Source organism: Labrus bergylta, chromosome 12, assembly GCF_963930695.1.
Source record: "Labrus bergylta chromosome 12, fLabBer1.1, whole genome shotgun sequence".
Lineage (NCBI taxonomy): Eukaryota > Metazoa > Chordata > Actinopteri > Labriformes > Labridae > Labrus > Labrus bergylta.
This window is the reverse complement of record NC_089206.1, coordinates 8,264,647-8,279,203: the sequence shown is the minus strand read 5'-3', so window position 1 is coordinate 8,279,203 and position 14,557 is coordinate 8,264,647. Positions and strand designations below refer to the sequence as shown.

The following is a 14,557-nucleotide window of genomic DNA, read 5'->3' as shown; positions in this document are numbered from 1 at the left end:
TCCTTTCTCCTCACTTTTGAAAAATCTGGCTTTTAGCACCGGGCAGATACAAATGCCAGATAATTAATGAGGAGAGGACCGCGACTAGAGAAATTGGACCTTTACAATTTCACAGCAAAAGCTGCAAGGATGGCTTTTGTTTATTGTTGGTCTAAGTGGCGCAAAAAAAGTTTGCAATTACTTGCACAACAAAAATCCAGAATCCATTCTGCAGTCGAGAAAAATAAGAACGAATAAAGATTGTTTTCTCCAGAAATGACTGCTGTTTGGTTGACAGTAATTAGCATCTGATACCTGTGAGATCTCCTGCCTGTTCACATCCGTGCAGTTTTCTGCCCCTCAATGATCAGACGATTAATGACGGGTGGAGAACACTGACAGGACTAACGTTTGCGCCAGGCGTGGTCACAGTGGTAGGCTAAACCGTACAGCAGTTTACGTTTTTGTTTTCTGGCTGAGAGTGTTTCCATGCCTTTCCTGACACACAGATTACAACGAGGCTACATTCTGCATGCTTTATCTCAGGTAGTGGAACTAATCGCACACAGATGCAGAAGCTTCCCAAAAGTGTCTCCAAAAAACCCCTTGGGCTTTTATCTATATGTCATAACACTGCAGACGAATCTTAAAACGATTTATTTTAGAGTTGTGCATGATCTTATTGAAGTGCTAGACACTAATAAAACCAAGGTTGTTTCGAGAGGTACTTCCCGTCTTGTTTCAATGCCGATATGTTGCCTTAGGGCCTAATGTGTAGCGAGCGTTGTCTTACATCTATTGCTGTTTGGTTTTCATGCTTGGGCTGAGTCGAGGGCCTGGTAACATGTTTCCTCTTTGTAAAACCATCCATATTGTGTCTTCTTTGCTGCTAAATGTGACATCTGGCCTTTTAGATGCCCCTCAGTGAATTTTGAGGTTTAGATTTTAATAGTTGAGAAGTACAGTTTCTTGGGCTTCAATTAAAAAATGAGTCATCGGCCTATTATACTGAAGATGAGATGGTGTTTTAGTGTTTTTTTTTTATTGGGCTCAACTGTAAAATTTGCAGTTATGTGTTATTACATCTTTTGTATGCAGGCATTTAACAAGGTATGGGCAGTGTCTTCCTTTTAGCAGTGTCGGGACCTTGATTTGTCTGACTGTTCTCTCAGTCTAGATGGAGACGCAGTGTTTATAGCACACAGTGTCCAACACATCAACAAAGTTTGAAAAGGAAAAGTGCACATTTAGAGTCGGACGATTTAAGCACAGTTTGTTGAAAAAGCCTCACAGCAGCACATTTGAGTCATTTTAAAGAAGATTGTTCTCCTATTTCTCATCTCCTTCATAAACACAATCAGATAAATACAAGTAAAGCGTTTAGGTGAAGTTAAAATAGATGAACCCTCTCTGCTTCAGCTGCACAGGCATTTGTGTAGTTTTTCTCTATTTGGCAAAGACTAATGCCTTTGTTGTCTGCCGTGTGCCGGAGCCGGAGCCTCACACACTGTTTTTTCGGCTACTATAGGATCTTCTTCTTTTTTTTTTTTTTTTTTTTAGTTGAACAGAAAAATCAAACACTCTTTGTCTTACTGGTGTCTACACTGTGTGTGTGCAAGCTTACAGTTTGTTTGGTGTGTAAGCGTAGGAGTGGGGGGCGGGGATGAAAGCACCAAACATAAAGTGTGAGTGATGCGTTAGCAATGCATTGGTGTCTTGCTAAGTCTACCTAATTTTGCTGAGAGGTTTTGAAATGAGCAAACACTTAATTTATGGTTTCGCCGCTGTAATAGGATGATAAAAAGATGCCTTGTATTGTTTTAAAGGGCTGGAATAAGTGTGTCTGTGATTCACCAAAGCCTGAAATAGCCCACCACCACTTAAGGAAACTGAGCGTCTCTGGTTTGTGAATCAGTGCTTACTCCAGCATTGTGTCACATTAATGTTTGAGTGCTACATATTGTCAAGTAGATGTAAGACTTTTAACAGCACTTACAGTGAAGTGTACTTACATCAACTCCTTGTTTATTTCTTCCAGAGACATCCATGCAGACGCCATAACGGTTTCCATGTTTATATTGAACTTGACCACTGACCCTGACCTCCTGCATAAGCTTGGTAATCATTTCATTTTTTATTTGATGCATTATGATTGATTTCAACCTTTTGCCATCATCTCTCATTATCATCTGTTACGTCTGTTTCGTTCTACTTGGTTCTGTTTTTCCTCGTCTTACTTTCCCTCCTTTATGTTGTAATTGACATTCTAACTGTTTGATTTCTCTTAATTTATTTGTGTCCTATTTTATTTTCACACTTGTGTCTCTCTTTGCTCTGGTACTTCCACTGTCCTTGAGCCATTAGCGTAACACAAATAAATTGTCAATTGTGTTTTCCGACATCCTTTAATTTCATTTTTATCTTCTCTCATTTCATTTCATCATCTTTATATGATAAACCATCCAACCATATTGTCATTGATTTCTTTTTTTTTTTAATCTATTACCAAGGATTACAACTCCCTTTCTCTTACATTGTGTACTGCAGTAAGTCTCTGTCACTGGCTCTATGTGTGTGGGTGGAGGTAATGTTTGAAAGTGACAACACAAGGAAACTTAAGACAGCGGGTGGAAATATGGCACGGCACTGTATTGCAGTATTGCATCTCCTGTGTGTATTATGCTATTATTTCCTGAAATATCAACAGAACGCCCACCAGGCAGACGATCCGCACAGGAATTCATCCTTTTCTTTTTTTTGGGGGGAGGGTGGGGGTGGGGTTGGTTGGGGGTGGGGGTGGGGATGGGGGGGGGGATTTATTCCAAAAACCTGATTCTGGAATAGACTAAAGCAGTGGGCCAGTGGGCCTGTGGAGTGGCAGGGCTGGGGCGAGACGTTAGGAGAGCTGGCAGCAGGAGGGAGAAGGAAGTCACAAGGTTGCAACCCAGAGCAGTAGACTTGCTTGTCTCAGCAGAGTAAACATCACCCCTCGTCTGCACACAGTAATGACTAACAGAGGAGGACGTGCACAGAAACACTATCGCGACTGCTGCCTTGTCCTGCCAGACCCCACGCATGCCATTCCTATCATCTCCCAGCTTTAGCATTTCTTAAAAAACAAGCAGAAAGCAGCCGCCGTGTGCACTAGTGTTGGCACAGGAATTATTAAAGGTGCTGCACTTCTTTTTACACATGCACTTGTTTGTCTAAGGTGGTCAAGTGCTTTAAAAAAACAAGATAAATAAGGAGATTATTTTGCTTATACAATAACTCAGATTTTTAGATTCTTTCAATGGGATGTATTCCCACATATATAGTGACCACTGCAAACACTGACTTATCAGACTCCATCAGGAGAAGCAGAAATGCAGCATAACAACAGGAAATGATGAGTGATTGGGAGCATCTTGAGATCTGACCCCCAGTTGTTTGACTGATTTTCTTTTAATTGGTTGTCGTTTCCCACTTGACACCATCAAAGCTTCACGCTGGAGGTGAGCCAGATGAAATGGTTCTGTAATACCATGATTATGATAAGACACACTCCGCCTTAGAATCATTTAGAAAATGTGATTGCAATCACAAACCGGTCGCCACGTTATTGTCCTAATGTTAATGAAGAAATAGAAAAATACGATATATTAATTGCACACCAGCTTTCTTTTCTTACATATGCAATCATTTAACTCCTCAATGGAGAAAAACATTTGGCATGTGTGAAAGAAAACACACCAACAAAGAGCAGTTAACACGTCAGTTATGAATTTATGAACCTCAGCGTATGGTTTTTTTCTTTAATTGTCTTCACTACTAACTCATAATATATTCAGCACCTCTTTCAGTGGAGTGTTGCAAATATACTACATCACAACCATCTGTTGTCTTAATGTTGACTTCAGCTGCAACTTCAACTTTATTGTGCCCAAAGGGAAACTTGTCTTATAATCCAGACAGACTGAAACACACGATACATAAAACATGATTCACAACATTCACTACACGGCATATGACATCACTATGCAGAGCGTGTGCTACAACGCTCTACTTTACAAAGTTTCCTATTTTCAGTATTTCAAAAGTAAAGATGAACTGGCCAGTCAAAGATACATTTAAGAATCCAGCAGCAGTCGTAAAAAAACAGCACAAATGTCCGAACAAAAAGTGCCTGGACTAAAGCTTAAACTATTTATATCTACCCTTTTTTAACTATTGATTTAAGTATCATGAACAACACAAATGAAAAATAAGACCTTGTTCCCACATGACAACACTACAGTTGTAAGTTAAGCACAAAGTTTAGGCTGAAACCTCGCCTTGAGCATCCATTCGAGGTACTTCCAATTAAGAGCTCCCTTTGCAGTTCTGCACAAAGTTGAATATACAAACACAGACAAATTTCACTTGGGCTGCATTTTATTTATCCAGCAGATTTTACTGCAGAAACATTTGTTATACCCGGCTTAACAAAAGAACTGTGTTCTTTTTCTTGTAGTGAGTGCAGAGTTTCTTTTGAAGCAGTGCATTTGTTTTCAGAGAGCCTGAAAATGTGTTATTGTAATCTACAGCAAGGAGGGCAAAAGTCAAATTTAACAGTTGTTCTCAGATCAAGGGTGTATCAAGGTGTATGAGAATGAATGTGTGTGTCAGGCTTGCATGCTGGATTCATCAGCCAGCTATATGAAAGGTACAACTGGAAAAGGTTGAGGACTTAGTTGTTATACAAAGAGCGACACAGCCCTGAAATTTGCATGGTGGGGAGAAGCTGATTCTTCCCGAGACTCGGTGAAGACGAGTGTTTGCTATGCCTGGTGATGTGCGAGACAGAGCGAGCAGAAGATTATTGTTAGCACACTGAGAAAAGATCATGAATTGCAATGATTCCCCAAAGCGCAGGCAGAAGATTTACCGAGACTCTGCCTTTACCCCCTCTATCTATGTGTGTCACTACAGAGTGCTGTCGGCAGATGATTTTAGGTCGAGGGGAGTTGATGGTGTCCCCCTGTGCACTGATTCAACATTTGATAATGAGGAAGAAATCCTATTTCAGTTGAAACCACAAGATGTGTTTGAGGAAGGAAATAGCAGACAGCCAAGCCTGGCACACCACGCAACAAGCTAAAGAAAAAAAAAAAAAAAAAAAAACAGATGACGGTGAAACATTTCCTTTAGAGGCTGTTTAATATGTGTTAAGGCGTAGCTTGTGAGACCTCTCAGCTCCAGTAATTTCAGCACATCAAAGACATGCCTCCTCCCAGAGCTGGTGTAGTCTTAAGAAGAGCTCATCATATCCAATCACACATTCACCCAAGGATCCTGTGAAGAATACCCCCAACCCTGTAATTCTGTTCATTAAAAGCCGACTAATACGGGTTGGTCAACATTGCAAATCAGCTGCGTAAAAGCGCGGCGACGATTGCAGCTGGTAGTCCTCGTCCCTCGCCGACCTGTTTTGTTAACTCTACTGCTGTATTTCACTGCCTGATTAGATGTCACTCAATTAAAAGCACATTTCTGCCTGGAGAGCGGCCTCCCTAGTTGCCATGGATGCTGAGAGAAAGGTAGCAGAGCCGCACGTAATGTGTGTCCCAGAGTACCATAATGAAATATCCACGCTGTTACTGCAGAAATACACAGACAGCCAAAACTTTCACACCCAATCAATGAGAGCTGTGTGGCTGACTTTTTTTTTTTTTTTTTTTCCAACATTGAGAAATTAAAAAGGATGTGCCAAGGAAGTCACAGAGGACTCACACGTTTTATAGTCAGCTATGAGAAGCACTAGGATTAATAGACCTCTCCTAATACGCCTCGCATTGGTGGTCCCTGAACACCCTGATCAGGTAAGGCCCAGCGAAGCAAAGATCATTTATAAGTGGTTCATTATTTTACCTTCAGATTCCTCTGTCTGGCATTGATTTAATAAACACTGATGTATCTCCTTGTAGAAGAGAAGTGCCATTTTTCATTTCCCAGATTTGCTATCTTTGTTATCGCAGTTATCTGTCGAGCTCTGGCATTTCAGCGGTAATACGCTCCCCCAATCTCAGCTGCGTTTGGGAAGCGGCACAGGAAAAGACTGCAATTCTTCTCTGGCAGATATTCCTTTAGATGTTTACTGAACGATTCTTTTTAAAGAAAATGTTGTCTTTTATCTCTCTGACTCGACGCTTGAGCATCTAGACAGCGCTTTGTAAATGAACAGTTTGTTTAATAAAGTTCCACCAAAGTGCTCTGATAAAGTGCTCTGATTATCTCTGAGAGGATTCAACAACGTGTGACATCAACAGTGAGGTACAATAATTAATGGTCTATCAATGTGTTCCGATGATTAATGTATTTGTTTTTGCCGTTTGATGGACCCATAAACTGTGCGAAACAGACAATGAGCTTTGCCATCTCGTATTCCCTGTGGTGAACAGAAGCAGCAGCACTATAAAAAGCAGAGAGAAGTGATGAAAAGAGGAGGGAAAAAAAGCCTCTTTATTATTAAGGTTAACTGTCAGTAAAGTCTCATGCTTCTGCCCTCTGCGTGTTTCTGTAACTGAGAAGCTTGTTGTGTTTTCCTGCTCAAAGTATTCTCCTGTGAAGTGTTAAAAGCAGTTTGTGGTCAGATTAGGCGTGTTTGGCCGGCACATCAAATCAAAATGAAAATGAAATGGAATGATCAATTTACCCTGCATTAATCCCTCCCTCTCCAGCGGCACTCTATCGATTTTCTTGTTCGGCTTCCTTGATAACAAGAATCATTTAAAGGTCACATTTTGATGTCTGTCAAAAAGAAAACATTCTTAATGCACTATGAGTGGCCTTTGAAGCTTACGAGTGTCAGAAAGCACCGACTGAATCCTGGCACCTCAGACAGATTATGAAGAAAACACGGCTAAATTGCCTAAGATGTTGTGTTTAGACGCTTAGATACCACTCTTACTGAACTAATAAAATCCTTTTAGATGTATAATTCTTTCAAATAACCCTCCTCTCTTGCAATGATATGAGTTTCCCTTTAAGGTAATAATTATGATGTATACCCAAATTATTTCCAACCAAGCATACATTTTTAATTCATCAGAGGACTGCAGACTTTGCAGAAACTCACTGGTGATACATTGGCTTAAAATAGCTTGATGCATGCTATCCTGATAGACTTACAAAAATATTGCTAATGAGAATGCCAGGCCTGCGATGAGCTATGTTTTAACTCACAAGACACCAATATTCAGCTTTACTTTTATCTCCCGGGCCGCAGATAGATAGATGGTATTTTTACTCTATCTGTTCTGAATGTCAGTGTTAGGCTGCAGAACTAGAGGGTGCACACATGCCGCTGTATGAATACAATAACTGTTCAGAGATCAGCAGTTTCCCCGGTTTTTCACAAACATCCAGCGCTGACCTTTTCTTGCTCCAGCTCCAGGATATAGAGCCGTGCATCATGGGCCACCGCCTCAGGCACTTAGGATTCTGGGAGGGAGATGTCTTCAGGGAAAGTCTGATCAAACAGAAAGCATGCACAGCTATCAAAGCATCTGCACTTCTGTTTGTACAGTTTTGTATAAAAGCCAACAATTATAGTCAATTCATTCAGACAATCTTTATTTAGAGTAAAAGTACATATCACACATCAGATCAGAGAAGAAACATTTTAAAACTCATTTAACTTGAAACTAATGCAAGGCAAACATGCTATATTAAGTCTATTCTCTCTTTCAAATGAGTCAAATGTAGTTCCTAAGAGTGGCACAAACCTGTGTGGGTGTGTGATCAACACATTCTTCTGTTGATTACCAGAGGCAAATACTGTTGCAGCTCAAACTGTAAAAGAGGATTAGCCAGAATAAGAACATTAATACAATGCATATTAGCAGGTGACTCGCAGGTTATAGGAAGACATTTTCAGCAGGTGGAGTCGGTGCAGGCTTCAGTAATGGCCAATCACACCAGCTTCTCTCACCTCCATTAAAATCAGCAGACAGTTTAATGGGCAGGGAGGGGCCAGAAGGGCTCGTCTGAGGAGAAATAGTCCTTCTGTGGAGGTGCAGAGACTACACGGCAAATACAAATATATCTTCCAGGGCAAACAGTGTCCTTTTCTATATCAGTTCACATTGCAATGCTGGCTGATGCAGAAAAAGACAAGAAACACAAATTATTTTGAAGATGCACCGTTGTTTGCATATATTTATTTTGGTTCTGAAATTGTGACTATTATTCTTTTTTACATAATCAGTTAATCAGTTGTCTTGATAAATGAAAGGAATAATTAAGAGTGTTTCTATTGATAGTGCAACAGTTTTATTAGAAGATACTCTGATTCCTACATTACAAACAGGAAGGGGGAATAAAATCCTCACATTGAGAAGCTGCCACCAGAAAGAACAATTTCTTTGGTTAGAATGTTCTTCAACTTTTAAAGGATTACTTAAATATTTGGGAAGAAATGTCTTTGAATCAGCTGATTAGTTATTTGACATATTGGTTTAAACTTGGTCTGCCAAGTTTGGCATGTGTACATTGCTGTGCACAACATCTGACTGCCAGTTAATCTTTTATATCACGGTGAAAAGGCAAAGCACCACATACTGTACTCCAAATCTTTGTATGCACCTCTGCCAATGAAATCACTAAAATTGCTGTCTGTTCTCATGTTTGTGATAAGACCCGGTGAAAAAGCAGCCACAGTTTATTCAGAAAACAGCTCTGATGTTCTGAGGAGAAAAAAAATGTCCTGTGCGGGGAAAAGAAGTGTTTGACTCTCTCACAGTTTAAGGAAAAAAAAGCAGCAGCATAATGGAGCTTTATGAACACTAGATAAATGCCCCTGGTTGAGTTGTGTGTGTTTTCGCTCTGCTACCTGTCTGAGCCTGTACTGGTTGTTGTAGTGGGGCCCCAAATGGATGCTGAGGAGAGCCAACTGAGTTTAGGAGAAGAGGAGCAGCAAGCTCTTCCACTCAGTGTTGCCTGGGTCAATATAAAACCTCATTACTGGGGTGTCATAGAAAATTTGTGCACTTTCTGCTCCATCTAGCAGCAATTTTGCTGGATAAGCACTGCTCTCGTTTGGCCCGTTTTAAGCATTTTCACTAAAGAAAGGCTTGCAAACAGGAAGCCATCGCCTCCCCACGGGGGCCCCTGGCAGCCTAAATCCCCCCAGCCCTGCCTCTGCTCTGGTTGTGTTTGTGTGTGTGCACACTTAGACACCCATTTTATAACTCTTCATCATGTCTATAGTTTGTGCAGGCTACATCTTTTAGCAAAAGGCTTATGAAGTATGAAGCGTGACAGACATTTCCATCTTCCCTTGGCTGTGAATTTTGAACACATGCATCTTATGTGTGGAAAGGTTTCCAACATGCTAGACTGACATAATTAATCCCCAAGTAAGCTAGTGTTATGCTTGCTTTTAAGAAGTACAAGCGCTTGACTCAACAGTTAGATTTTTTTCCCCCTTTTTTCCATCCTCTGAAATATACATTTTACTCCTCCCCGATATGTCAAAAAACACCTTCGAGGAAAAATACATTTCTTTTTATCCATCGGATAGCTGATCGGGATGTAGGCAGTCTATTCACATGATGCTAAAATGTGTTCTACCCCTTCATTCGTGCAAAATAGAAATTTATGAAAGCAAACAGAATGACGCGTTTATAAATATGGATGAGTGCCTTCTGGACAGACCTCTCAGCCAGTGCCACATTGGCCCCATCACCTCATGTCTGAACCTTGTAATTTCACAGAGTTGGGGAAGAGAAACGGAATCAAAGGGAAATCACAAGGGATAGAAGAGCCGTTTGGCCATCCTGTAAAGTGTTTTATTATTTTGTGCAGCAGCAGAAGTGGATACAGTGGCTGAACACAATGTACACAACAAAGATCCTGAATAAAACATGATCAGATAAAAGCCAAACATGCAGAAAATACCAGAAAGGTCAGAAAGAACCCCGGCCATAATTATGGATGGAGAATTTGCCAGGAATGCACTAATTAAACCACAGAAGAATCTCCAGTCTCGACCTCCCCCTTGTCCCTGCAGCTCTACTATAAGCCTGCATATTAATCACTGGGGAAGGAAGCATAGACTTGGCTGGCCAGTGTATAGCTGTACAAACAGAGTGTAATTTTAAAACACACAAAGGGACTATCAAACATAGACACATTAAAAATAAGCACAAAACAACTAAGATGAAGGCCAAGAGGATGATAAAAGTTGGATCAAGGAGCAAAAAGTTGGGACTGAGCTGAAGGTTGAGCAGCTTCCTGCTGGAAGAAGGATCTGTACCAATCAGCATCTTGAACTGAAGTTTAACAGGATTCTTTTTTTTTTTCACAAACGGCCTTCTTGGCTTTCAGTAAGGGAAACAAAGGCATCAGGGGTGGGCTGTGTCAATGTGAGTATCATAGGCAGCACCATGCAGGTTTAAGTAAAGTCCGGATCATGCTGCTTTCCACCTGCAGAGTGCCGTGTGTGTGTGTGTGTGTGTGTGTGTGTGTGTGTGTGTGTGTGTGTGTGTGTGTGTGTGTGTGTGTGTGTGTGTGTGTGTGTGTGTGTGTGTGTGTGTGTGTGTGTGTGTGTGTGTGTGTGTGTGTGTGTGTGTGTGTGTGTGTGTGTGTGTGTGTGTGTGTGTGTGTGTGTGCAGGACTGGCTTTATCATGCTGTTCTCCTCCAGCAGTGTGTCTGCAGGTGTCTGTCTTGTTAGCACCGGATGACTGGTGATGATATGAGTGATCCCCTCTTGACTTTGGGATTACAAAAGTGTAGAAGATACTGCCTGATGGGGGAGAAAACACAAACAGCAACACAAAAATGTCATAAAAACTACCTTTTAATTACATGATAAACACATTTATAAAACCGCCCTTTACAACTGTTATCTCTTTTTTATTTTGTAGCAGAGGTGTGACTGTGCAGGAACATATAAAGTTTGCTTTTGTCACTGGCTTGACTTCACCTTACAGTCTGGTATCAGGGAGAATGTTTTACAGTTCCCAAGGATCCAGATGGCTAACTGTACACGACCTCCAGCACTGAATGATAAATGGCAAAAAAGCACATTTCATCCATCGCCCGGCTTACCTCTCGGCTGCACACTGCTATTCCTGCTGAAAGTGTGGTGAAAAGCACAGTTGGAAGTACGAAAGCGGGGCTGCAGTGGAAAGGGTTTAATATAAAATCATCCCGTTCGAAAGCTATTCTGCTCAGAAGCTACCTGTGCCTCTGCTCTTCACAGGTGGAGTCTCAAAAACTACTGGCTGATCAGGGCTGTCGAGGAAGATTGCGAGCAGACAGGAAGCTTTTACTGCATTTTTGTCTTTCTGGTGTGAAGGAAAAGTCATCCGAAGCAAGCCTGATTTTAAGTCACTGAGAGAGGAACAGGTTTATTCCCCTTACACATCTGTGCCATAAGCATTGTTCAAGGAATTTACAGTGTTAATTGTGTGTTATACCACACCCTATGGGGCGCCCCATAAAAGCAAGCCATCCAGTGAATTAGCTTGTACATATTACAACCCAGCCTGACTGCAGTATCCGAGTCTGAGGCTGTGTTTTTGTTGTTGTGTTCTGTTGTGTTGGGCTCTCACACAGCCTGTACTGGGAGTGGAGCCCTGGAGCTCACTGAGCCACATAACCGCCCCTGTCAAAGGGGGCCTGCTGGCTGGCTGGAGCCACCATAGAGAGTCTGTGGCCTTCTCAGTTAATCATAACGCCGACTCACTCTCGCCTGATTGTATTGGCGGCTCCAGGGATCTGCCATAATTGGATCCTTGTAAGTGGGATGGAGGAGCTAAACAACCAGATTGCTGTTTGTTTATACCTTTTCATATATTAGTAACGTGCCGAGACTTCTCAAGCAGTCTGGGACTTGTCTCACTGCTTGCCGCTCTAATTAGTAATTCATTCTTAACATATGCCTCAATTGTGGCCCTATCCAGCTATTTGTGATTAACTCCGCTTTAATTAGAGGCGCTCATGCAGACTTTGGCTCTGCATAGACATGTAGTGGGCACTTAAAAAACCAGCAGTACCCTGTGTGGGTTCAAGTGACAGAGAGGTGCCCTTGATGGCAACTTTATAAGTTTGGACTCAGAATTTGATATATTTTGGAAAACCCAGGAAAATAAATGAGATAAAGACAGTGCAGATAGGTACTTTGAGGACAGAAATTGACAGATAAACCAAATAAACTGAAAAAGATAAAGGTGAAATATGTATATTTCTTCAAGTTATTGGCATCAGCAAGCTGTAGAAAGCGGTGCAGCTGTTATGAAATGCTGGACTCTTGATGTTTTTGTGAATTATAACCCAGGCAAGACATGCTTGGCAGCTGCTGAAGGGCGATACAACTGAGCTTATGCTTAATTTCAGTGCATGAAGATTCAAACATGGTGTGAAATTGTCACTTCCAGTCCGCTTGATGTGTCTTGAATAAAATGATTTATTAACTAAAACATTACATCCACCAGTTTCAACAGATTTCAAATGACACCTGATGTGAATCTGTGATACATTGAATTATTTCCCTGTGAGTCCTTGACAGACATATAAGACACACACTGAGCCTAATCTAACAATTTCTCACCTCTCTAATACTTGTCGCCACCCAGTGCTTTGACAACCTAACTTAATCAACCAGGATTACGCGTTTCATTTATCCGTTCCTTTGCAGTAATTACCTGACATATTTGCCAGACAGCCACCATGTCACCTTGGGGAGCATGTGTGTGAAGTATATTCTCATGATAAGGACATTTAAAGTGTCTCAAATTGCAAACTATCCAGCTGCCCGCTTGAAATATAAGCTGAAACTTTGCAAAATGAATCAAAAAGGTTTCCACATTAGAGCCAGTAATTAAAAGGCGACAGCTTTGCAGATTAACTGAGGAATGAGGTTTGTGGGGAAACTCACGCAGGGAAAGGGGCATTTAGTCACATGGCCCTCGAGTTCCCCCACAGATAAAGCTCATTTTCTCTAGCAGTGGGGTAGAAAGAGTGGAGAACACAGCCCATTTGGTTTTGGCCTCACATGGGGCCCACAGGGGTAGCCGGCATTTTATTTAAGGTCACCGGGAATAAATGGGATTCAGGCTGTGTCTGGCAGGTTGCAGTGGACAGAGCCCGGGCTGGGGCCTTCCACCCCTGCTGCCCCCGGGCTCCCTCTCCATCTCTTCTCGCAGGAGAGCGCCGCTCTTTCTCCTGCCTTCCATTTCACTGTCTAGAGCCCCGGCTAAATACCTCACAACTCTCCTACTTCCAATACCGGCACTGTGTCAGAGGGTAATAGCATGTTAAAATCCCCCTCAGGTTGTTCAAAAGGGCGAGTGCAGAAAAACGGATCCCAATAGAAAAGCTCTTAATTCCGTTTAGCTCAATAATGAGAAACAAAGGGAGGGAGAAACAGAGCGGAGGGCTTGCATTGTCAGGTCTGCGCACATGAAACACAGGCACCCCATGCTAGACCACATCAGATGATCCTCTGTGGGGTGACACTTTTGCTTGAGCCACTCTGTCATAAAGCCCACAATAGCCTTTCAGGGGGAATGAGTGGCCATCACAGTTTAAGGGCTTTTCTCTCAGGTGGAGGCAACAAAAAGCAACAGAGATGGATCTGGCTGCCAGTCAAGCTTTTGTATCACTGACTGTCCTTTTGAAGGGGAAAAAATGAGAGGGTGGACTGCTGTCCCATCACAGCATGATTCAGAGTGAGAGGGATTGGAGCTCACGCTGGAGCCAAGCTGCTCTGCAGAGCTGTGAATATCTGAGTGGGCCATGTGTTGTGCTGAGGATAGTGTAGAGAGAGGAGGGAGAGAGGAAGCCCCCGCTAGCTTTACCATCAGACTGAGACATACTGTAGAAGTGCTAAACAGCCACTAACTACATCTCTCATGTCTGTCAAGTGCTCTGCCTAATCACTTCTCACCATCTCCAACTTGTTATCTCTTAATGTCTTATAAATGTCTTGTATGTGTGAAAAGAACCTTAGAGTGCATTACAGTAGCATACGCGCTACTGAGGTAATTGATACACTGTGCTGTCTCAGTGTTGCAGATCCCACGCAAGCTGTTTCAAGATGTTCAGACTAAGAAACCCACAGATAAAAAAATCGAATAAAAGTCTCTCATAGTTTTTTATGTGTTTCTATTCAATATTATATTTTAGTGCCCACTTGAACAGTGAATACAAACTGCTGCTAATGCACACACACAATACCCAAGACACAGACAGTTGCTACTGACATGGCCTTATTCCTTTCATTATTATGTTGACAAAAACCTCCGCACTGGCGCGGCGCAGCAGTTTGACTTCGACTGCCAACATTTCAAAGAAACACCTGCATAAAAAGGCTTTATGAGTATACTTTTTGAACTCCATCAAGATCTATTTTCTTTTTTCAGAGAGTGAAGTTTCAAAGCTAAATGCTTGGGGGCATTTCATAAGTCATGTTGCATTTTCAAAGAGGATTTTCCATCATGCAATATCTAGGATTACCAAGTCAAAGAAAGCTTGCTTATTAGGATCATTGTCCGTCTTTATCGTCTTATAATTGGGGAACTAAGTAAAGAAAAGCTACGAGTCTAACACTGT

The 14,557-nt window shown here is 41.8% G+C and overlaps 1 protein-coding gene across 7 annotated transcripts in view; it reads left to right on the top strand.

Annotated features, from left to right (window-relative positions):
- Positions 1-14,557, top strand: part of camta1a (calmodulin binding transcription activator 1a) — a 298,102-nt gene that overhangs the window by 49,222 nt on the left and 234,323 nt on the right. The window contains exon 3 of one of the 7 annotated variants that reach the window (XM_065961235.1): positions 2,018-2,097. The exons of the other annotated variants lie outside the window; for them this stretch is intronic. The gene's annotated coding sequence lies outside the window, so the exon portion shown is untranslated. The remainder of the gene's footprint in view (positions 1-2,017; positions 2,098-14,557) is intronic. 7 annotated transcript variants of the gene reach the window in all.